Raw genomic sequence first — 24,376 nt, forward strand, 5'->3', positions numbered from 1 at the left:
ACTGTGTCTGCATGTCTCTGTTTGTCTGTCTGTCCCTGTGTCTCTGTATGTCTGTCCCTGTGTCTCTGTATGTCTGTCCCTGTGTCTCTGTATGTCTGTCCCTGTGTCGCTGTATGTCTGTCTCTGTGTGTCTGTATGTCTGTCTCTGTGTCTCCATGTCTCTGTGTTTCTGTGTAGCAGAGTGTGTGCATTGCCCTCCTTGGCTGGGTCAGCTCTCTCCCTTTAGGTGGTACATTTGGCAGTAATTGTTCTAATTGTTGGCAGCATTGACAGCGTACCATGTAGTGATGTAAAACGGTTCAGCTGGCAGGGAGAGAGAGTGAGTGATTGAGGGAGAGAGCCGGGAAGAGTGAGTGAGTGATTTAGTGAGTGGCAGAGTGAGTGAGAGGGGGAGAGACCGAGTGAGTGAGTGAGGGAGTGTGGGGGAGAGAGAGGAAGCAGAGGAGAAGGGTTGAATGATCGTTAGTCCCTGGATATCATAAATCTACTGAAACTGCAGGACATCCTGAATGGTAATAGTAAAAAAGCGTGTGTGTGTGTGTGCGTGTGTGTGCGCAGGTGCGCGCTAGTGTGTGCATGCACATGTCTAGTAAATTCCCTGGATGTTCCTCCAGTGCCCCTCCTCTCCCCCCATCACTTAAATCAGAGCATTATGGGAAATTCTACAACCTGCTGTCCTTTTGCTCTGTAGGTCAGACAAATGGTATTTGGTTCTCTAGATTGGTGTGAACACAACAGATGTCTCTTAACAGCAGGTGGAATTAATATTAATGCCACCATCTAAGCGTCTGGTCTCAGTCAGCGTACAGTAAAATATTACATTATATGGAAATATAACTGCCTTCTGTGGCTGCAGTCAGTGGTTCCTGTTGTAAAGACAGCAAGTGCTGCCCTTATATGGCAGGCAGCTCACAGTGCCGTGCTGCCGCTGAGCTCACAGAGATCCTGCAGCCTGTGCTGTCACTGAGGGATTTGCATGTTTCTGCTGACGTGCTGTTCTCATCACGCCGCAGCGTGGCGGCGTTGCTGAAGCGCTCCCGACACGTTGCCAGAACGCTCCTGTGCTTGCATGTGTCCCATCTCTGCGCTTGTCAGCGAATCCATCATGTGCGCAGCTTACAACATCCTCAGGCAGTCAAGAAAGATATATGTTTTACATGGAGCCGGATCTGTAACCATATATAAAAGGGGTACTCAGATTTGCTGTGCTTTATGATATACGTTGAGCACATGCATTACATTTGCGTTTAGCATATGCTCTTATCCAGACTTGCATAGTTTTACAGTTTTTATATGTTATCCATTTATACAGGTGGATATTTACTGAGGTAACTGTGGGTTAAGTACATTGCCCAAGGGTACAGCACTGGTGCCCCCAACAGGGAATTGAACCAGCAACCTCGGGGTTATGAGCCCTGCACCTTACCACTATGCTACACAGCCCAGACCTGGCTTTGCAGACCTTGTTCTGTTATCCTGGAACCCTGTTCTGCTACGGTCCATGACATAAGCCTTTTCATTATAGTAAAGGTAGAAATAAAATCCCCTCATCTGAAAAAAAGCTGTTTTTTCCGTGGAGAACTGAAATGGGGAAAATGCATAAATGTGTGTTTAGCACTTTGTGACGATATCCTTGCTTTGTGGAGAGAATAAACAAAAACGAAATTAGATGTGACATTTTTGTTTTCAGTGGAGGATGACACACTATTCTGCATGCCTTACTTTTCACTCACAGGAGTAATCTCCTTCGTCTGCTACATTTTTCAGGCCGTTGGGTTGTAGCTCCTACAGCCATGTCCATGAACTTTCTACGATGACCTATTGATTAACCAATCAAACAGAAGAAGACATACATGCAGGGCAGGCAGATCGTGGGTCCACTTGATGAGGAGGATGCACCATAACTGCTTAAAGAGTCAATCATCCCTCATTCTTCAATAAGGAAAGAGAGGGAGGGGAGAGAGACGGAGGGGTGGTGGAGGGAAGAAAGGGAGAGAGGGACTGTTTGGTGACACATCTGAGCGTGTGACAAATACGCAACATATTTAGAATGGTAAAAAAAGAAACCATTGCTGTCCTCAGCCCAGTCATGTCAACCCCCCCACGCTCACATAGCAAATGGCACCTTCTGTTGCTCAGGAAAGGAAACTCCAGAAGCGGTCCTCACTTTTTACAATGTGACCGGCACTGTCACATGGCTGGCCCTCCCATTTTGCCTTTTGTCATCCCAGGACATCCCGGAACCACAGAGGAAGCACTGCGCTCACCTCTCACCAGAGTGCTCTACCAGCAGCCACAGTGCAGTGGTGGAGTGAATCGTATTATGACCATGGTACCAAAAATGGTCATACCGAGGTGCAAAACATCCTAAACCGTGCCGCTAAAGAGGTGGCTTCTGACTCTGTCCTGGGTACTGACCGGTCCCCCATGCTGCAGTGAGAGAGGTCACCAAACGGAGGTGCAGCGCGGCCAAGCATCTGGGTGCAGCCTGCACCAGAGCTTAGAGTCAGCACCTTTCTACCTTCTAATGACTTGTGCATAGGAACAGTATTTCTTTCCCATATTCTTTCCCATATATCTTCACATCTGTCCTTCTGTCTGTCTTGTATTTTTTTTTGTTTGTTTGTTTTGTTTTAAAATGTGCTTCCAGTACAGTTTGGGCTTGGGTTCGAACTGCAGTATTTATTGAGGTCTGCCATTTGTTTCCAAATGCAGTGCTTCAGCCAGGAGCTTTGCAGTAACAGTGTAAAAGCATTTCTTCAGAGTCGTAAGAGTGCAGTGGGTCAGCACCATTGCCCTTCCCCCAGGTGAGGGAGCCAACCTTCAGAGAGTTGAAAGCCTCTACTTAGACCTCTGAAGGCAGCCATAAGGAAACCATTTGGGCTCATCAAAGATTCATTTTTACAAAACTGCCTGCTCCAGAGATGTCTGTGTTTTAAAACCTAGATATGGCCCTAAAACTAGAAGGCCAATGATTCGGAGCTTGTGTATGGTGGTATTTGGTATGGAGGTGGTCTTTGATGGTGGAAATGGTGTCTGGTGTTCTCATCTTGTTCATCACTCCATCCCTCAGCATATGCTAAGAGACAAAATTATTTTTGGAACAATGGCAGAACTCATTCATGCTTTTGGGTCTTCATGTCTGGAGGTTCTCAGCTTTTAACAGCTCATGGACAAAAAAAAAACCCTTTCCAGGATGGGACACTGGGGGAAAGAAACAAAATGATTTGTCTGTGGCCATACCACAATTATGGTGAAAATATTACAAAATGGGGTAGAGATATACAAAATGCATTTGACAAACTGCTGTTATTCTTCCAGATTCATACTGCAATGAAGTGCATTGCACTCCCTAACTGGCTACACAGGTAGAGGCCCTGATGCTGCTCTGACCGTACATCAGGTTGAACACCGAGCTATAGACACCCAGTACAGTCACTGTGTATGAACAATGTGCCTTCTTTCATGGCCAGGGAAACATATTGACGTAGCTAATTGGCTACAATTAAACCCTTGATTTCCTCCTACAAGCAGATACATACACATTTCAGACAATGCGTTATTGTGAAAATTACACTCGCATCATAATTACAAGGGATTTCACTGCTGCTGACTTAACTACAATTGACTCGGATTTGGGGATGGCAGCAGCAATTACTGTAGACACAGCACCAGTCAGATGTGTATGCCAAATGATGCCGAGACTGAGCAGCGTGAGCATCCCGTCTCCTTCACTGGTCATGTTTCCGCGATTGTCCTGCTGACACAAAAACGGGCGTGGCTCGCAGCTCTGCTGGAAGGGGCCCAAGGTCAGGAAAGTCAGGTGCGCCCATGGAATCTCGAACAGCCCGGGGCCGACGCAGCGTGCTCCATCTGTGTGTGAGTGTGGCCGGTGATAATGAAGTATGGCAATTCAATCAGCCGCATCCAGTTTTAGCAGACATATTTTCTGTCCTGTCAATGACACCTTCTACAGTGACATGTAATCCATATGGAAAATTCCAAAGCAACGTATAATAGCTTATCCCTCTTACGATTGATCTAGTTCTGCAGGACATTTTCATGAGACATGGATAGACCTGGGTAGGTTTTTAATGAACTCAGTACATAAACTCATTTAGAGAGGTCAACAATTAACACACCAATTAACAAGACAATTAACAAAACGCCTTCAGTTAAACATTCCACTGAGGAAACTACAGGACATGTCATGATGCTTACCTACTAATCATGATCTGTTAGTCTCTTGAGAGCAATTCTGGTTGATTCCATGCTTGTCAGCTGGCATCCATTGTCCTTCCTCATGAGTAAGTCAGCAGGAAGCAGAGTAGATCTTTCACTTCCTCATGTGCCAAGATTTGATTGATATTTTGTATGAGGTGGTTTCATCCATGTCAACAGCACCAAAAAAGCCAGTTTTCTACGTACATTATTAGTGAAAATATGGGGAAATATGGCAAAAATGACAGCTGTAATTGTCAAGCTCAGTTTTACAATCACAAATGCATCCTTTGAATACTTAACTTCACTTGTTCATGAAAGTGATATATTGGAACATTTGCTAACTGCATTAGTGGGAACTGCAGGTGTTTTCAGTAATTACAATTCAGGGTAAATTTCCAAAAATTCCTTCTCTAACCCTTGCCATGTGTTGGAGGTGTCATCTCCAGGGAAGCCTTACATCTTAATAACCTCATTCTTTTTTTCCAATCTTTAGGCACTTCGCTGGTGACAGCTTTGCGTGACTTTTATTACTGCTGATATTAAAACTCACCTCCCAGATGAGTGTTTTGGGCAGGAAACGTAAGTGCAGGTGTCCCTGACTTCAAATTAAGGGCAGTCTTAGTAATAGACAACAGATGGGCCTCATATAAGCATTCTCTGCCCGTCATTCTCAGTCACACACTCACTCTCCCCCTCTCTCTCTGTCTCCCTCTGTAGAAGTATAATCTATAAACTTGAATTCCCTTCTGTTTGAAAGGTCTCTGATACACTGATTTTTCAGTTTGGGTTATTTGTCACTCAGCATATATTCATAAAACCATAATCTGCGTCTAAAATTTGCTGCCAGGGCCCATTTTTGTCATAATTGATCAAAATAAGGTTTGGCTGTAACACAGCATGATCCAATCACCCGCAATTTAAAATTATTATTTTTATTATTATCATCATCATCAGCAGCAGTAGCAGTATTAGTAGTAGTAGTAGTAATAGTCATTATCGTCATCGTCATAGTAGTCATATTAAGTAGTATTAGTATTAGTAGCAGTACTTGCAGTAGTAATAGTAGTAATAGTAGTAGTCATCATAGTAGTTGTAGTAGTAGTCGTAGTCCGGACTATCAGTGATGTGAGATAGGACAGGTCAGTTGCCTATTGCAGCAAGAAAGGATGTTGTACCTACATCTACATCATTCAGTCGCCATGGAGAATTGGTGCCTTCTCTTAATGCTTCCCAGTTTGCAATGAACACTCCGGTAATGTGTCTGAGGAGATTTCTTCAGGCAACATTGTGGGAGCATAATGCGTTACCTGAGGACAGCGGGCAGCGAGAATCTGTCAGTGGTGTAAACACAGATAGGCCCTCGGTCTCAATGGATGCCTGGCACCTGCGTTGGAGGAGCGCCCCCCCCCCCCCCCCATTCATCTCTATTCTATACGCTTGGCTGGCACAACACTTACATTCTGTAAACATAGCCAAACCTTGAATAAAAACAGACTTACATTTGGGCCAGGATAAACAGGATATACTGTTGTTATGATAATGACTGTATAATGTATGGTAATGGTGTGTCTGTTTCTGTCTATGTATTGCAGTAACGTAACACCTCTCTCTGAATTCACTTGTATTGAGTTTGAGTTTATTGGGATAACACATACACAGTGCACTGATCTTGTCAGTGTAAATATTATCACACTTGAGTGGAACAGTAATTCCTCGATAACTCAAAACAACAATTTCATCTACAGCTGTTTGTTCACGATAATGAGGATTCCTTTGAGAAAGAATTGAGTAGAATTTAATAAGCATAAAATACAATAATTCATACAGAAGACCATTTTATTTTGGATCTAAAGTGTTTATTTGCACAAGTGGGATGCTCTTTCTCTCTCCATCCCTCCCTCTCTCTGCAGGTGTAGAGGTATCCTGTTGCGCTGTTCTGGGACCTGTCTGAAATAAGTAGGCCACAGTGAGTTATGTGTTAGGGGTGATGCATGGCTGTTCCACAATCAGTACAGCCCCCAGGAGCCCTGACCACCCCCCCAGTCCCTTAAATAGCAGTGCATTGAGTTGTATACAAGATGAACGATTAACAGGGGATGTTTAAATATTAAATATTGGAGATTGATCAGTTACACTACACCAATGGGATACATTAACCTTTAAAATGAAGGCCTCCACCCCCCTCCAACCCTCTCTCCTCTCCCCTGGGCAGGGTCCTGTGGTAACAGTTTGAGCCAGGTTCATTCCAGTTCAACAATGGAAAAAGGGTATAATGAGCCAGCTTGGTTCCAGCTCTACAGTAGAAAAGGTGTATATATAATGAGCCAGCTTGGTTCCAGCTCTACAGTGGAAAAAGGGTATAATGAACTAGCCTGGCACTTGCACTGCAGTGGGAAAGGGAATAATTGATTCTAAGACATAAGATGAATTGCACTGTTCTACTCTGTGTGTCCTGGATTCCCCCTGGAAATTACGCTCACTTTTAACAGGGTAAGGGTCTTTGTTCATTAAGGATGATGTTTTGATTTGATACAGTATGTCCATTGTTGTTGGCTCTCTTTGTGTCACCCTGTGGCCAGGCCTGAAGCTGCACAACAGGTGGCGAGACCTGTTTTCTGGATCTGCCGGGCTCACATGATCTCCCTCCCTGTCTCCTCTCTCCAGGGAGAATCCCTGTAACTAATGCCACAGCACAGCCAAGCGCTTTTCTCTCTCTGCTTGCCCTCTTCTCTCACACTGCCGCTGTGATATATATAGCTCCAGGTACGCTGAGTTGCAGCAGTTGCAGGGCCTCACCTGCTCCAGGTGAGCGCCTCAGTTACAGGTGCACAGGTGTTCCTATAATTCAGTGCCTACACCACGTGAGGAAAGCCACGTGACTTTAAATACCAGGATGCAGCTGGCCATTTAGGGACACGCTGTGGGAGTTTTACGGAGCCGAAACGCCAGGACCCCCGCCAGGCGCGCGGCTGTTCTTTTTTAATTTCGCGGAGGAACCTCTCGCGTGCGCAAACGGCCGATCCACGCCTCCCACGTGCCTCTCAGCCGGCCCGCGGATTTCTCTCGCTCCGGAGTCCCTGGGCACCCTCGGACGCCTGTCTTTTTTGGGTTCGGCGCCGGAGCTTCCCAGCATGCCTGGCTGGCGTCACGCGGCCCCTGGAAGACGGCACCACGAGCGAGTCACCGCGCATGGTGCTCTCGTCGCATCGACGCTGCCTCAGCCGCGCCGGTTTCTTTGGCCGTGCGGCGGCTCCGAGTGCCCGCTGGACCTGTGTCAGGGATGCCTCAGACAAAGGAGATGAGCTTTAAATCTCCATTATGGGTGAGTTTTCTCTGGCCACCGCAGGTCAAACTAATCCTGCTCCTGATAAACACATAATGGCAGAAGTGAGGAGAGAACAGCATGTGCGAGCGGAGGAGGGAGGGGCGGCCGCTGCCCTGCCAGAGTGAGGAAAGGAGGCAGAAGTAGGGGGGGAGAGAGACAGGGAAAGACAGAATGGAAGCTTAAGCACAGGTCCATTAAATTTCTCCCTGCATGCCTGCATGTCAGGCCCATCTGAAGAGCTTGACGTGATTGCCTCTCCTGCAAGCGCACATAGACATTGCGCTTATTGTTGCCAATTATATCCAATCGAGGGGTAATTACCGCAACTTTAGACACATTTATCAGCGGGCGCGAAGTAAAGATGTAAATCTAACGGCGGTGTGATGAGCAGAGAGACAGGAGCAGGAGGGGGGGGGTCAGGCTGCGACGCAGGCCCTGCTCGGGTCTGAGGCAGATGGGAGAGGCCCGTAAACACTCAGCCCCATGGAGCCAGCCGCCACACTGGCATCGTGTCAAGCACTTAAACAGAGGAACCGTTAAACGCAGGAAACTGGAAACATGATAATGTTCCTTTACCTTGCAAGTTCCAGGTGCATTTAGCGGTGACTGAGCATTACACACACGCTGTGATATTGGAGAGCAATTTCACCCAGCATTCTGTGTTGGTCTCAGGGCTTAACAACGTTTCTGTCTGAAAGGCAAATAGTGCATATACAACCGCCACTGCCTTCAGGTTCAAGTCTAAAGGATGTAATCTGATAGACAGTCTAAACTACGATCAGAGACTCAGATGGAGTGGACTGCATGCTATCATGATAGCAGGATATCAGGAGTCCTGCAGGATTTTGCGGTGTGCAGTTTCCATAGGTCCTAATCCTAGGCCAGGACTTCAGTATGATTCATAGTTTGCTGGTTCTGGAGGTCCTGATCCCAGATCAGCGGTGAAGTAGGATTCTCGGTGTGCTGATCCTAGCCCCACTGTCTTTTAATGGTGATGTGGATTGTTTTGCCTGTGTAAAGTAAGTACGTTAGACGTCTTTCAAATCAAGCAAATATTGCCGTGGTTGTATAAGGTAATACAGCTTATTGTTTAATTGGTATAAATATAAGTCAAGTATTACTTGACACAGTATTTGTGTGCTGTTCAAAGTGTTGAACAAGGGCCTCTGGTTCTGCCTGGGGCAGGTGAAGAGAACTGTCAGTGGGTCCAGATTGCCCACCTCTTTTGGTTTTCTGTTGCTCAGTAAAGATTCGCTTCACATGTCTCCATGCTTTGTGGAAGGAGAGAGGAAAAATCAACAGAGAACTGGAATTTATACACAAGGCATAAATCTTTTCTATAGATACAGGAGGTATGGCCTCCTGACTTCAGAAAGACAAAGTGTATTTGGAATTCGGGTGACTGGTGTTTACATTTGCTAGTGAACTAAGCCCAATGCCATCTGCCTGCGCAACATACTTCTGTGAACGCCGTGCTTTCCCAGCTGGTACACACACAGCGTTCTCTAAACGTTTATCTGACGTCGCAGCAACAGAGCAGAAACGTGGCGTTGGTATTGTGGAGCATCTGTTTGGGGGAGAGGATTCTTTTCCATGTGCTTGTGTCCATTTTTATTGTTGGCTAAAATCATGTTCAAAAGGGAAAGGGAAATGATTGTTTGCCGGTTAGGACACATTCTGAAACGGCTTTAGCCTCATGCTGTTTTCCACTCAGGCTCATCCATTTAGATGCGGCCCACAGGCGGATGCAGTCAGACGAGATCACACCACTTTCTGACTGATAAACTGCTGTGTTACACAGACGCAGGCACTGACTGTGTTTCAGCTCTGGCACAACTGCGTGGTGACTGAGATTTTAACTGCACTTGGCTGCCCTTTAACCTTCATTCTTACTGCTATATAAAAATGGCTGTAGGGAATATATAGGGTGGAAATGCGCAGTGTGGTCCTGACTCTCTCTCTCTCTTGGTTACAGGTTTTGGGTTGTGGTGGACGGAGCTCTCCAGCAGTCTCTCCAGTACTCGCCTTCCCTCTGGGCTCCAGTAAAAGTCACTGCTGTTTAACTGGGCTGTAAAATTGGAAATAGAATATGCAATGAATTCCATAAACGTCAGGAGATGATAAGAAATGGGGGGGTTGCACATCAGAGCGGGAGAGAGGTGCTTCCGGAGTGACCGCGCACCGGGTTCGCTCATGCAGACTCCCATGATGCTCCGGATTCCTTCTCTGCAGCTGGAAGGCTTCACGGCTCGTTGTTTGCCGTTTAGCCCTGTGACCCCGGCATTCCACAAACGACCTTTCCTGGGGAAATATACTCAATTAACAGCTCCTGCCCTCATGAAAATCCTTCAGATATGTTACTGCGCAACAGCGGACACAAACATGCACCCAGAGCCAAAAGCGGTCTCGTAGCGTTCAGTGGTGGGGGCCGTTGAACTGAAGACAGTGATTAATTAATAAATGTCTCTCACACAAAGCGGCACTCAGGAGAGCGGGAGATGGGCATAGAACTGCCGAAATCTGCAGCTTTCTGATAAAATAACACAGACTCGGCTTTCACCTAATTATCCCCAGATCCTTGTTTGTCCTGAAACCGGGCTGATTAATTAGGAGATATCTCTCCAGAGAGGAGCCACACCAAAACTGCATGTTTAGATTCGGGGGGGGGTGTATCGGGGAGGGCAGTCTTTCGCTGATATTGCGGAATGAGAATGCAGGGGGAGACTCCCTCTGGGGACCGCTCGTTAATTAAGTCTGAAGTGCTGGGCTCTTTTTTCGCAGGACAACAAAAAGCTAACCATCTGCTTTGTTACATATCCTTCTCCTGAAGTAACACAAAGCTAGCTGTAGCTGCGCAGTTCCATGCAGTGCTTAGCGGGCCCAAAGGGGTCCATGCAGCACTAAAGTCATTTGTGCACAGTTGGGCTAGTCAGAGAGAGATGAATGCTCCACGCTACAAGGCACGGTTCGGACAGCCTAGCTGATCCACTAGTGAAGCCTTGCACTCCTGTGGTTACACCAGGGTTTAGTGTTGATTGAGGCTTCCCTTGCCCATTACCAGTGAGCGTGAATGTTAAAAACAGACTGTATTCAGAAGAGGAAGAAATGTCTTCTCCAGTGATATAAAACTGCACCCCAAATCAGCAGTCGACATCAGTGATATCAGTCTCTACTCACCACTGTCTGCTTCTGTGCCATTGAACCCTATTCAGTATCAGCTGTCTACTCCAATGATGTCAAACTCCAATCACCAATCACTGTCTGCTCCTGTGATACAAGACTCCAGTCTCCAGTGGTGAATGGTGTATAGCAGTGTGTAAGATTTTATAATGTGCTGTAAAGAGGTGTGTAAGATTTCATAGTGTGTGCTGTAGAGAAGCGTGTAATACGTAGTGGTGGGTGGATCATAGCAGTGTGTCAGATTTTATACTGTGCTATAGGGAGATGTGTAAGATCTCATAGTGTGCTGTAGAGGAGTGCGTAATATTTAATGGTGTATAGCAGTGTGTAAGATTTTGTGATGTGTGCTGTAGAGGAGTGTGTAATATCTCATGGTGTGTGCTGTATAGCAGTGTGTAAGATTTCGTGATGTGTGCTGTAGCACAGTGTGTAATATCTCATGGTGTGTGCTGTAGAGGAGTGTGTAATATCTCATGTTGTGTGCTGTAGAGGAGTGTGTGATATCTCATGATGTGTGCTGTAGAGGAGTGTGTGATATCTCATGGTGTGTGCTGTAGCACAGTGTGTAATATCTCATGGTGTGTGCTGTAGCACAGTGTATGATATTTAATGCTGAGTGCTTTGCGGTTGGAGATATGTGGGCTGGCGTCTTCAGCAGCAGATGTTCTCTCGCTCCAGGCTGTCTCCATTGTTTACTCTTATTGTCTCTCCGCACAGACCAGCCAGACTTTGGCTGTCACGCTGTCTGTTGCTGAAATGTGTTCCCAGTTAGCACTCGCTGCAATGTCACTGTGGCGCCTCGGCGTTAGAGCAGCGTTAGAGCAACGCTGTGAAAACGCTGTGCTGTGCGCGAGCTCACCGCCTTGGCATCCCTCTTGTTCTGTTTTCTCTCCCCGTCCTTTGAGGAACGTCAGCCGAGTCTTCTCCCCGCACGGTGCTCCTTGGAAAGCGAAGCTGCTGATGACATCAGGAACGCGTTTGAGCCCGACAGGGAGAGGCACCGCCGCGGTTAGTGTCAGCGCTCGGCGGATGGCACAAAAATCGGGTGATAAATAAATTCGCTTCTGTAAACTGCTGAATAAAGTGATGGAAATTAAGTTCTCTCTTTCTGCTCCCTGGTCTCACCCCACGCGCCTTTGAAGTAACAGTCTGCCCGGCTTCCTCTTCCTGTCTGTCGTGGCTGTATTCGCGTTTCCTGCCTGAGTTTCGGCAGTTCCTCCTCTCCCCTGGCAGGGGGCGAGCTGTGTCCGCCCTCGGGAGGTGAGGCCACGCCGACACCTGTCGGAGGGTGTCCCGCTTGGCGCCCCGCCCCCGGGGAAGCTGATGTTAATTAATCCGCATCCGTCTGCACGGCTGCCAGGCAGCTGGCGTCTGTTCGGCCTGGCGCAAAAACCACAGTTGGAGCCATTCTGGGTTATGAGCACAAAATGAGCCAACGTGCCCCTGGACCCATGGGTAATCTTTCTCTATCTCTCTCTCTCTCCCTCTCTCTCTCTCCATATGTGTGTGTATATATATATATATATATATATATATATATATATATATATATATATATATATATATATATATATATATATATATATATAATATATTTATAAATTTATACATATATATAGTGGTAAGGACCAGGGCTCTTAACCAAAAGGTTGCCAGTTTGATTCCCCTCAAGGGTGCTGCTGCTGCACCCTTGGGCAAGGTACTTAACCCACAATTGCCTCAGTAAATATCCAGCTGTATGGGTAAAATTGTAACCTACGCTCTGGGTAAAAACGTCTGGTAAATGACAATAATGTAATGTGATAATGTGATAATTTAATGTAATGTAATGTAATGTAATTATAGAGAGAGAGACACAGCAGTCACTTGATCAGTTAGTGGTGGAGCTGAGAATGGTGGGTAGGGCTGATTGCTGGGTGGCTGATGTACTACTGCCCTCGAGCTGTGGCTGGTCATGCTTGCCTGGTTCTGAGCCTTTAGTGGGCCATACTGTGGGCCTGCCGTACCTCCATTAGCTGCGTTTCTTGCATTACTGAGCTACCTGAGACCGGCGTAACGCTCCTGATTAAACAGCCTGAAAATGCCCTTTGACTGATTAATGTCATGGTCAAGACTGTGTGTGTGTGTGTGTGTGTGTGTGTGTGTGTGTGTGTGTGTGTGTGTGTTAGGAGACATTTTTACACTGCAGTGTGGCTCTTGTGGATTAGACCAGCAGCTCTCTCCCTGCCAGCACAGCAGAATGACGTGGGACAATCTCACATTGATCCCAGATCAGAAACATGCTTTTTCCCACTGATTTCAGATCAGAAACATGCTGCACGCACTGTTCTCAGATCAGAAACACACTGCACGCACTGTTCTCAGATCAGAAACATGCTGAAGGACAGGCCTCTGCTAACCAGGAATAACAGAAAGCCTGAAAGTGTATTTTATACTTTCATATTGTAACTGTATGTCTCCAGTACTTAGCAGCTGTTGAGTATTTTATGTTGAGGATTTAATGAGATCGCCGCAGTAAACGGACATTGTGTATCAGCATGCTCTGGTGTGATCACATGTTCCCTGGAGCAGGCAGCTAACAGTGGGCCCAGGGTTCAAAGCATTGGAGTCTTGAAAGGAGGGGCAGCGATGGATGTAGATGATGATTGGCTGGACTCTTCCAAACCACGGCGTCAGATATTTTGTTTGACAGCGTTCCTTTGGGTTGAGAAATATGCCGTGTTGTGTATGCAGCTGTCTGCTTCTCTTTTATGGCTGCCATTTTATGTTTACAATGGTACCGAAAATGGAACTGTTGCTGAATCTGAAGGGCACTATGATGAAGCACAGCACTTGGAGCATGTGCAAGAATTTTTTCGAAACTGTGTTCTTTCCACACAATAAGCTTTCCTTTCTGTTCTAAGTGGCTAACGTTTGTAAGCAGCAAAGAGTAGTCACGGAGGTCGTTGCTCATAACTCGTTCTCCCCATATGCTGTGAGGAGGATGGCCCAGCTTTGTCACGGCTGGAGAGGGTCAGACGTGTCCAGCGGTCTCCCCTCTGGTGTTCTCTTCATGACACCTGGTGACTGCAGGAACAGAACCTCTCTCACAAACCACATAACTGCCAGGAGTATGACAATTAAAAAATGTTCTCGCTATTTGCGATTGTAATACGTAAGCCCTGAAGGAAACGAACTCGCAGTCATTTGTTAAGGTGCCTGTGCGTGAGACTTGCCAAGCAGAGTGCATATTTTAGTGTTTGTGCTCACCGCTGTTTGCCCTGGTGTACCACAGATCGCGCTGATGTATTTCACGTCAGGTTGATGTATGTAACTGTGAAGCTGGATGTTAGCCAAGGGGTTGGTTGTCTTAATGGAAACACTAGGGGATAGTGAATTATATTAATGTTTGCCTGATGATGTCCTCAATGCTCGACCGAGGGTATTTTTTTCACGATTTTTTCTTAGGTGGGCATCTGCACCAAAAGCAGATTGTGACTAATTGTGTCTTAGTTTGCTGTTTTCTGCCACAGACTGGTCTCATGAGACATGCCCTTTCCCTTCTCACTGTGATGTGTGAAAGGGGGAACATGTATCTGTGGTTGTTTTTTGAAGTTTTCTTTCTTTAAATGTACATTCTGGTTTTTGTAATTGTTCAAAAACAGTTTTTTGTGATGCATATTTAAATTTCGCACACATGGGAAAAGATTCTTTAGCTGCTCTTAATGTCCTGTGCAGTGCTCTTGGTAACCGTTTATAACCCCCTTTAATGTCCTGTGCAGTGCTCTTGGTAACTGTTTATAACCCTCTTTAATGATCTGTGTGGTGGTCAATAGTTGTGCGGGGGAGTCCTCAGTCACATGTCTGACTGAATGAGACCCTGCAGCTTCCATTTATTTTTTAGAGACTACACATCCTTGAGGCCTTTAATGAGCTGTTCGCGTTTCATTTTGTAGCCAAGAAAACACTAAATTTCAGCAGCTGGTGATGCAATTTGACACATGCACTACATTTCATTTCTGTTGTGTGTAGAAACTCTTTTTGGTATGAATTTGATGTGTGGATGATGCGCAGAACGGTTTGTGAGTTTTAGAGAGAACAGAGAAGCCGCCATGGGGAGAAAGGATTCCTTTGTTCATGATAGATGCTGCATTCCAGAAGAGCATTACTGCTTTGGTTTAATTCATAAATATAGTAATTAACTGTTAACAATCTGCTGGAATATTCAAACGTTTCCAAAAATGGACACAGTAGAATCGCTTTGATTTTTTTTTCCAGCTGATAAAATCTAATTTTAATAATCATTACAAGGCTGCAGATAAAAACCGAAAAACGCGACCCCTCTTAACAGATGACATTTTTAAATTGTGTCTGTAGTGTTCCCAAAATGTCAGCGCAAAGGTTTGATTGGCAGGAGAGGGATTTTCATGGCATATGCGCCTACAGGCACCTTATAATGTGTGAAAATAAGTCAAGTTCATCAGCTGAGGTATGGAAAAAAGACGCAGGGTTAAAATATCTTACCTCAATACATAGAGTGGCTAAGATTAAATGCTGCTGGTGTCATGTGACTTCCACAAAGAGCTTTGATTGTGTTACCGTTAGGTGGCAGGAGGTCACTGAGCTGATCCTCATGCCACAGTTTCCGGTCGCAGCCATCTTCAGTCCTCTGACCCGAGCAAGTGCTCTGTTGGGTCTCAGACAGGAGGACAGCAGGCCTCTTCGAGGAGCCCGGGTTCGGGACACGACCCGCTGAACGTGAGGCCGTGTGAGGCGGCACGCCTCGTGACCTCGCCTGCCTTTAGAGTCAGCCTCGTAGAGTCAGGACCTCAGCACAGGGTAATGACAGCCCCACTGCTCCCTCACCAGGGCTCAGAACCTTATTAAATCATCAGTGAATAAAATAATTTGTACTATTCTTTTATAGATATGCCTCTTTTTTTCCATTCTTTCTTTTTAAAGATCCTCTTTTTGAAATGAATATGCAGCACAGCCTTGGCACCAGGTGACATGGGGTGCCTCGGGGCCTGCGGGTATTTAGGTGGCCTTCCTGCTGCCTGAGTTAAAAGAGGAGAGTAACACCTCCCGTCGCTCCTCCGCGGGGAGATCTTCACCCTCAATTATGCATGGCCATCATCTCATAAGCAGGATCACTGGGTGAGAACAAAAATATATAGAGGCTGGTATGCATTATGCAGCGTGAAAAGGCAGCATTGCCGAGCATGCAAAACAGATGTTAGACACTGTTTCCATGGTAATGGAGCGTAGTAGAAGGATGCACATTTTTCATGTGTGTGCATGAGAGCTTGTGTGTGTGTGTGTGTGTGTGTGTGTGTCTGTGTGCTACCTGTGATTATGTGCAGTCACATCTGTGTGTGTGTGTGTGTGTGTGTATGTATGTGTGTGTGTGTTGGGGGGTGTGTGTGTGTGTGTGTGTGTTGGGGTGTGAATGAGAGTGTCCTTTGCAGCAGTTGCATGGTTTTTCTGTGTGTCATGGATAATTTCTGTAACCTGAAGTGCAGCATGCCTCCCTGTACCCCGCAGAGGGTTGACCCATTAATGGAGATTCGACAGCCTTCTACGATACTGGAATCCCAACACGCAACATTACGTTACTTACTTCCACTCTGTCTGCTCTAGTATTTCTGAAACTGTAGTCGCGTATCGATCCTGGTAATATTCCTGAGCACTTCAACTTCAGCTTCACATTAGTACAGGCAGATACGACCTCCTTTTCTGTATTTGAGTTTCATAGTTTCCTCTCATGGAAGCACTCATCGGAATCTAAACACACTTGTTGGAACCTGTCTGGGTATTTCTTGGCCACTGAAATCTGATGTTTTTGTAGCGGGCTAATGGAAACCCATCAACAAGACCATGTCTGTCATTTACAATGAAGTCTTATCTGTAGAGCTTTATTTCAGTGCTTTACAGGTTCATTTCCATTTGACAGAGTTTTAAAGCATTGGATTCTTTGTTTTCAAGCTTTATATTAGAGTACAAATGTACCGAATGTGAGGCACAGAACCCATAATGTGCTGGTTCAGAGCTCCAAGTGAAAGCGTGTCTCTCTCTGGGCACATAATGCCTTCTTCATTATGTGAATCAAATCATTCTCACCGCCCGTTAAGTCTCATGAAACCCATTTCTTGGAGTACTGACAAAATGTACAACCTCTAAAGAAAGCTTGTAATGCTGATTTTCTCCTGGGGGGGGGGGGGGGGGGGGGGGCTCTTGCAGGTGACAAGGTCAGCATGGAGATACCCGAGGAATACCTCAGGCCTGTAGAGGTTACGCTGAAGGTCATATTACATGTTACTGTCTGATTTATTTCTGTGGATGAGGAGGGCTGAGCGCAGGTCCCTTCTGTCTCCCCTGTGAAGACTGACCTGACACGCCGGCTTACTGAATCTGTGATCCTGATCCTATCACTACACGGAGACTTACAGAAAGTGTAATCACAGCAGGAGAGTGACATATGGCATCTGCCCGCAATGTGCTCTGGCATGCTCGGAAATCAACTTTATAACATTGGAGGGAGCAGCCAGGGTAATATATGTTGCTTTGGATGGTGCGCGTGATTACTGATACTCACTTCCTGTGGGTCACAGCAGAAACGACTCGCAGCCGTAAATAGGCAAGATGCTGCTGATGTGTCCTGCGTATTAATGTACAGGCGTGTAAATCGCATGACGTAAGGAGGAAATAGCCTCTGACAGGAAATAATATGTGCCTGTCTGTGTTTAGTAATGCACCATTACCTTACATTACATTACATTACATTGTCATTTAGCAGACTCTCTTATCCAGAGCAGCTTACGTAGGATACAGTTTTTATTCTATGTGTTATCCATTTATACAGCTGGATGGTTACTGAAGTGATGCCAGGTTAAGTACCTTGCCCAAGGGTACAGCAGCAGTCCCCCTGCAGAGAATCGAACCCGCAACCTTTCGGTTACAGTTGTAACGGTGCTCTAATGGTGTTTGTAGTGCTGGCATGGCTCCCACTGCTCGTCCTCATTAGCAGTCCTAATGGCACCTCCTGCTGTAATACGGTTGGTTGTAGGTTATTTTTAGTTGTTGCTTGTTTTTTTTCTTTACTAGTACATAGGTGAGATGTTGCTGATGTGTCCATCACAGTAAAATACAGGTGTGTAAATGTTGTGATGTAAGGAGAAAACAGCAGGGGAACTCCAAAGGGAAATAGTATGTGTCTGTCCATGTTGATCTCTAATCTCTAATTGCTTATTTTATTTCTTTTGCTAGTAGGTGTATAGATACATATAGTCACACATCCATGTGTGCCTTTTGTGTGTGCAGTTGTACCTATATGTATGTTACTTATTGTATATATTCTTTTGTGTGATTCTGCGTGCGTTTGTCCTGTCACTGAAGCACCGTTAAAGTGACCTGAGAGAGGAGGATGAGGTGAATTGGTGTAGAAATAAAGAAAGAGAGAAACCGAATCGGGAAAGAGAGTGAAAGCTGATGGTATTTATTGTCGTGTGAGGTGATGTGGCCTCGGCTGAAAGGGAGGTTAATGGAAACAGTGATGACAAACTCCCAGCAAATCGGCATTCTCCTGTGTGTGTGTGTGTGTGTGTGTGTGTGTGTGTGTGCGCATATGTGTGGGTGTGCACATGCATGTGCGTGCGCTTGTGTGTGTGTGTGTGTGTGTGTGTGTGTGTGTGTGTGTGCGTGTGCATGTGGGTGTGCACATACATGTGCTTGTGTGTGTGTGTCCACGTGTATGTATATGTGTGTTTGTGTGTGCGTGCGTGGATACATGTGTGCATGCGTGTGCGTGTGTGTGTCTGTGTGTGTGCGTGCATTTGTGGGTGTGCACATACATGTGCATGTGTGTGTGTGTGTGTGTGTGTGTGTGTGCGCATATGTGTGGGTGTGCACATGCATGTGCGTGCGCTTGTGTCTGTGTGTGTGCGCGCATTTGTCCTTTCCCTGAGAGCGGCTCTCAAAGAAGCCCATCAGCCAGCGCACGGCCAGTGCAGGCAGTTCCGCAGATTAGGGGACGCTCCAAACATGTTCAGCGTTGTGAAAGCGTGGCCTGAATCACGCTAGATTGTGAAGTCCTGCATCAAAAGGCATGTAAATAAAGTACCCCCCCTCCCTTTCATGTTTATTTTCGTCCCTGAAATCAGAAGCACTTTTTGTGCTAATCAAGAAACATGAATGTGCTGCCATGCTGAAAACAAGAAACCCCTGATAGCACTAAGATCAAGCTGAAAAAAAAAACTGCAGTCCCAATACCATGCAAGCTCTGTTTAACAGTCTTCATTATCCCACTGACAGTAACACGATGCAGCATTTGGTCAGTTAATCTCATCTTTTAACGAGGACAAGATTAGTTAATAAGTTTGACTGAAAACCAAATAATCTGCTCGCACTCTTCGCAGTCAAAACACAGTTGTTTATCTGTGGTGTTTAATGCGACAGTCACATGACTGAGAGAACATTGTGTGAGTCTGTGTGAGTCTGCCCAGCACAGACAGCTGGCCTGTGCCAGTGGGGCTTGGATTTTGAGAAAGCAGAGCGGCAAAGTGTGCAGCATGAAAGCGGTTTGGAAGACTCGGCAGTGCCAGGAACTCCTGTCGTCTTCCCCACCCAAATAACACCTCTGCCTAATGAGCAATAAGTCACCCAAAAAATAAATTAACTAGCATAACTAAAGCCTAAATTGCGCAAATTGATTCTTTAGTTTAGAGTTATTTCGTTTCCATTAAAAAAAACTAATTAACATAACGGAAGGCACGCTAGCGATAAGTGGAAAGATGAAAGTTTCAAGCATCATTTAAAGGAAAACACTTTACTCACTTGTTTTACAGAGCATTTTCTCTGTGCAGCTGCCATTATTTCAAACACCATGTATGCACACATGCACACACACACGCACGCGCGTACATATGTCTAATATAGAAATGTAGATATATGTGTGGTCATTTCACAGGTGCAAAATTACAATTATTGTTTAATTCCTTTTATTGAGAAAATGAGACATTCAAAAATTGGCTTCTTTCTCGTCTTTATGACTTCCTGCTGCTGACTTCCTCTTGCTCTAATGTCCTTCCTGTCACCATTGTCCATTGTGTTATGAAGTGCCACTGTGCCACTGCATGTGGGCAAATACACATTTAAAACGCTGTTCCTCTTGTTTCAGGGAGGGAGCATTGAGGAGTGCTTGTCCCCTGAATCCCTTTTGGATTGTTAGACTGTGAACAGTGTTGTCAGACCTTCGTCATTGTGATTCAATCTGTCTCCGCTGCTCTGGTCTCGATCCTAAACATGGAGCTGAGTTTATTTTCCATCTGCGGGTTTGTATCAGATCCCAGCGCAGCGATGGGATTGGCTCTCTCCTTGTTGATTGGCGGCTGTGGGAAGGGAGCAGCCGCTCCAGCCTGATACGAGCGCCGAGCGTTTTCCGATTTGCGGGCACCTCGTCCAGGTTGCCTCTGCGTGCCAGGCCTGGCTCTGTGCAAAAGCCATCAACTTCACACAGCCAGGTTCTCGAACCCTGCTGCCACATGGCAATCCCACAACGTTTCTGTAATGTAGTAGCAACGAAAGGAGTCAAATACATTGGCTAGGCTGTAATGGTGGGATTGTGGGAAGACACAGAATGCTAGGTATCATATTTAATAAAGAATATACGGTAGGACTCAAAGGAATATGGTAGGACTCAAAGCCCCATTCTGTGCCGCCCGTCGAAGGAGGCTGTGGGTTCAGCTGGAGGTGCTGGGGATCAGCTGCTATCTGCGTCTCCAATAAGAGTGCTATCTGTTACAAGGAGCAGGGTGAATCCAAAAGCAGAGAGGTTGGTTTTCTTTACTGAAGTTTCGAGAGGCAAACGCAGGCTTGGTACAGGAGTGCATACACAAAACACAGCTGAAGGCTGAGCGACAAGGAAGGCAAAGGGCAGAGCTTAAATAACAGAAAACACACAATAACAATGACAACAATAATCAACACATGTAGAACAACATTAACTAAATGAGACAGGGAGCACACAGTGAGTGAGGCCATCTGATGGTTATCTCAGGAAGCAGCAGCCAGGAACCCTGACAGGAAGTTACGAGGCCACCTGTTGGTCATCCTGGCAAGCAGCAGCAGCCGAAACTCTCACACTATCACACATTTATTTCAGGATGACTTTGCTGGTGCTGGCAGGAGCAGCATTAACAATCTGTGTGTGTGTGTGTGTGTGTGGAAAAGAGACACATTTAAGCAGTGCCCCCTCAGCCCTGTGCTGTTCCTCGTTGCGTTGCTCTGAGGCCACCGGCTCCCACAGGGAGTGTTCTGCTGTAATAACGTCTGTCTCCCTACGCGCGCCACGGCAACGGCAGCCCGTTCCGCCATTACGAGCCGTCCTAAACTGGGTTACGCCGCCTGCCCTGGGAATACCTGCCATAATTATTGGACGGACAGCGTGGGTTTTAAATAGAAACCTATTTTACTTCTATAAAAGAGACGGACGTATTAGAGCCGCGTTCCTGGATTTCCTTCCTTGGGACCACGCGAGCGTACTTTGTGATTGCTCCGGCAGACCTCGTTAGTAGGTAAATTGAATTGTAATAGGATGGCGGCGGTGGTTAGGGAAATGGGCCGGTAAACCAGATTGTTCCAGGATCGATTCCCAGGTGGAACATCCAGCCTTAGCCCGAAGCAATGTGCTTAACCCAAGCCGCTGCATTTAATACCCAGCTGTACAAATGGATAATATGTAAAACTGTCAGCTGTGTAAGTCGGCCAGAATAAAAGGCGCTGGCTGAGCGAATGAGTTGTTGTAGCGCGACTGTGTAGCCATTTTCACTCTCTGACAGGCGTTATTAGGGAGTCAGTGGGGGGAGGCCTTTGAAAGCAGCCACAGGTGATTTTGCAAATATCTCTGTATCTGTTCTACAATCCAAAGTAGTGTATTAGCTCGTGTCTGCAGCCTAGATTCAGTTTTAAATGTGACTCTGTAGTCTGTGTGTGAGGTTGATATTCAGCATAATGAACATTTGTGAAGGGTAACATCTTTGTGGCTGTTATTCAACATAATAAACATTCATGAAGTGTAACATCTTTGTGGCTCTCATTCAGCATAATAAACACTCACAAAGAGCGGCATTTTTTATGATTATTATTCAGCCAGATGTCCCAGTTGCAAATGGTTCTGTTGCTTGTCCTTGCTTCTCGCTCGAGGTGGGGAAAAGGCGAAGCCAACTTGATCCACTTGTGGATACTGAAAGACATTTTCAGGGCACGTTGTTTATCTGCAGATAGGGGTATTTTTAAGGTAAAGAGATGAGGGGCTCAACACAAGTAGACCCAGCTCTTTGGGCCTCACCCGAAAGGGCGGGCTAGCCGCACTCACCCTCTCTGTAGCCTGGCCCCGTTACCATGGGAACGGTGCACCCACAGCGATGTCTGGCAGTGGGTTGAGTGAGGGTCGGGCAGAGGGGTCTGACCCGGCGTCACCCACTCCAGTGTTCCGAACAGAAGGCAGGACAGAATTTCAGAGGGTGCCGATTCCCCTCAGGTAGCACGACCTAACCCCCAACACAGCACAACCCCCGGCCCTGTGGCCCATCTCCAAAGGATAGCAGACATATATAGTGACACGCATAAAGACGTAATGTAGCGTAGTCATGTGCTTTTCAGTAATGTGAGGTGAAAAGCATGCAGGATTGGTGTCTACGAGAACAGATGTTCCTTTCTGTCTCACTCCACTGGGTTTTTACACACACTCATCCTCAGCAGAGCTTAAAACCGCAGGGTTCAGACTGTATCGAGGGACCTTGAGGCTTGCTCTAAAAACGACCCACAGTGCACATTAAAATGACAAAATAACACATCTAAATAGACAGGCTCGATCAGTCCTACCGAAAGACTTTCCCTGGGTTTAATCTGATCAGAGATTGCCCGTGGGTACCCTTTGTGACCTCTGAAACGCAGCAGTCCAAGACGGGTGTGTTTTTCATGTGGCAGGCCATTCTGTTTGTGGATCATAGCGCGCTTGGGGGAGAAGCTCATTAACACAGTCACGGCTCGGGCCAGGATAAGTGGCCACCCATTAGATGGCGTTTTAGTCACAGTTAGGGAAGATATTATATCTCTCTATTTTCATTTGTCTCCGTCCGGGGGTGTGCTGTGCTCAGACGATGTGCTGAAAATTGAGGTCTCATTATGTGGCGGCCGTGTCTGCCTTGGCATAAAAAAACATGTTTTAAGGAAAAAAAAAAAAAGAGTCGAAAGAAGAGGAAAAAAATTGCCCATTTCATATTTACTAACTGTTGAAGTCACTGTGCTGCCAATTTGTGGGAATGTTTTGATTAGAAAATTATTCCATTTAATAAAAACTGGCAATTTTGCTTGAGAAATGCTTTGGTGTTCCTTTTCCTGCCATTGTGTGGTGAAAACGTTGCTTTCAGATGAAAAGGCCCCCCGTTTGAATCTGTCAGTCACTTTTCCCTGTCAGCATGTGAGAGATCAGTATCCATGGCTAATTAGTGCTTACAGGATGATTATATAACCCATTGACACAGTTAGATTTTACTGGTTCAATGGAGGCAAAGTCCCATGTGCTAAAGTTCAATCCATGGTGGATTCAAGCTGGCAAACCTCTTGACCAAAGCCCAGCATCTTAAATGCGGTTTTGATGCACCTTGTATGCTTCTTTGTCCTCGGGACAGTAACGCTATAGACCGTGGACAGTCCGCTGTTGTGCTGCATCATAGGTCATGACCTCTGACAGACAACACGTTCTCAGGTTGGTAGGATGCTGAGACAACAACAGCGGTTGAAGAGAAGGCTTTTTGAATATGGCCACAGAGTGAATGCGCTGGATTAGTTGCTGCTGAACTGTGGAGGATTAGCCCCCGAAATGATCAAAGATCATTCCAGAGTAATTAGCCTTGGTGTAATCAATTATTTTCGCATCCTGTCTGTGGATCCACTGAAGCAAACACAGACAAACTTCACTCAGCTTTTGGGCCCCTAATTGCAAACACCCAATTAAGTACAAACGCACATGCTGTTTTGTGTTAGGAATTACCAAAACGTATCAGCCACACTTACAACCCTTTATACATAGTTTGGAGACAAATGAAGTGAGTGTTTCAGACAAGTCAGCAAGAGATGGAGGAGCCAGAGAGGCAGAGAATGCTCTGTACTGAAGGCCAGCAGGGGCTCATCAGATGAAGACCACAGAAATGCATCACCCAGTTAGCCAGTCAAAGCAGCTGAAGTATATTCTGTCCGCAAGGTTCCTGGTGTCCCCTGGGTGCTTTGTGGCAGACATGCGTGTTATGTGCACACCTGATAGATGAACAACCTGGAAGATGAACAACGGTTGACTAAAGGAGGAAAAGAAGACAGTTCAGAACAGTCTCTTTATGCTTTGATTTTTACTGCTGATTTTTACCAAGCTGTCGCTCACACATGGGTATCACCCAGCCGGCTAACAGATGCACTGGTCACCAGGTCAATATGGAAAATAAAACAACACTTTGTGTGTTAGTGTGTCTTCGTGAATCAGCCATTAGAGCATTCCACCCTGATAATATCACAAATAGCAGTTGTGAAAAAGGTGAACCGCAACTTCCACGGCCTACAGCTTTTCTGGTGACTTAGCTTTTTATCAACTTTTAAAACCATGTTTACCCAGTTTGG

General features: G+C 46.0%; 1 protein-coding gene across 1 annotated transcript in view; it reads left to right on the forward strand.

The window, feature by feature from the left end:
- Nucleotides 1-24,376, forward strand: part of LOC118771897 (plexin-A4-like) — a 152,869-nt gene that overhangs the window by 50,074 nt on the left and 78,419 nt on the right. The window lies entirely within an intron of this gene.

Source organism: Megalops cyprinoides, chromosome 25 (genome assembly GCF_013368585.1).
Source record: "Megalops cyprinoides isolate fMegCyp1 chromosome 25, fMegCyp1.pri, whole genome shotgun sequence".
Taxonomy (NCBI): Eukaryota; Metazoa; Chordata; class Actinopteri; order Elopiformes; family Megalopidae; genus Megalops; species Megalops cyprinoides.